This window comes from Arvicanthis niloticus, chromosome 8 (assembly GCF_011762505.2).
Source record: "Arvicanthis niloticus isolate mArvNil1 chromosome 8, mArvNil1.pat.X, whole genome shotgun sequence".
NCBI lineage: Eukaryota > Metazoa > Chordata > Mammalia > Rodentia > Muridae > Arvicanthis > Arvicanthis niloticus.
In genome coordinates this window covers 56,446,281-56,447,600 of record NC_047665.1, presented here as the reverse complement: position 1 = coordinate 56,447,600, position 1,320 = coordinate 56,446,281, and the positions used below count along the sequence as shown (strand labels likewise).

General features: G+C 40.4%; 1 pseudogene; it reads right to left on the bottom strand.

The window, feature by feature from the left end:
• Positions 1-253: 253 nt before the first annotated feature.
• On the bottom strand, positions 254-1,036 carry LOC117714287 (ATP synthase F(1) complex subunit gamma, mitochondrial pseudogene; annotated as a pseudogene).
• Between the last annotated feature and the right edge of the window lie 284 nt (positions 1,037-1,320).

Genomic DNA, 1,320 nt, shown 5'->3' with positions numbered 1-1,320 from the left:
ATAAAATTTTTAAAAGATTGTAAAAACAACAAAAACCCTAGCTGATAAAAAAAAATCTGAAGAACTGTGCTACTGAATAAGAACATTTATAAATGGTATAGGAGTGGTGGGTTTTCTTATAATTTTTTTCTTATTGTAAATTGTTTACTGTAAGACACTTTACAAATACCCTGCTGTCTTTATAACTCAATAGACCAAATTTCTTCTGACAAAGACGTCAGGCAATCTGTTAAAATCAGCTGTTTTCCTTCTTTACCTCTTGTCTGAGGCTGCTACTTGATTTTCATTAATCCAGAGCCACAGCTCCAGAGATGATTTTAACCAACTCCTATCTGATAGCATCCTGACACATGCATTTGAACATTGAGAACAATTTGTCAATCATGGCAGAAGCATTCTTTCTGCGGTTGTTCGTGGCCATCATCCTGGCACTCTGCTCACTGGTGGTGGACTCCTTCAGGGAGCAGTAGATGATGTTGGCCCGATTGATTCCCTGGTAACTCTGCACCACATCAGCATCAATGTCATCATGGGTACTCGTGTTCTCAGCAGTTTAATGGTATTGAGAGAGAAGATGGACCTCTCTTTCATCTTATAGGAGAAAATAGACTTTAACTGATTACAAATTATATAGCCTTCATCAAACTCATAACAACTCAAGAGAAATGATTGACAAATCTCCAAAAAGTACGGGCTTTCATGCTACATTTTTGAAGGATACCCCACTGGTCAAAGCGAATCCTATAAAGTATGCACCTAATTTTTTTCACTGATTCCAATGAGTGCAACTTCTTTTCCAACTGCTGTGCAGAGGTTTCATCCATTTATAGCCCACAAAGCCCTGGATCTGAGGACACACCAATGAGGAAGTGTTTCCTTTTGTCCTTAATATCACCCTTCTCATATAAAGCCAAGCAGCCTGTTCCACCTCAACTCAGACATACTTCAAAGCTGCTACAATCTTTGATAGACTTGGCACTTTCTGGATGTTTTTGGTGGGCTTCTGTCTCCTGCAAATGTCTTTCAAAACTACCATGTTTCAAACTCAGATCCGTCGCAGCTGCACAGTGTAGACTCACAGACAGGTGACTCTCTTTGGCAAAAATATGGTGTCTTCGTGAAGGTCAGAGTTGGAGTTACTCCATCATCTGACACCAGAATCATCTGGGAAATGAAGATTTCTTCGTTACTGTATCTGTCCCTGGACCTGAAGAGATTTCAAGTTGGTTTCAGCTGGGTCTATGGAGGAGACTACTTAACCATGGGCTGTGTGTGTAACTTAGACTTCCTCCTGACACAGTGGCCTTGCACACTTGGACT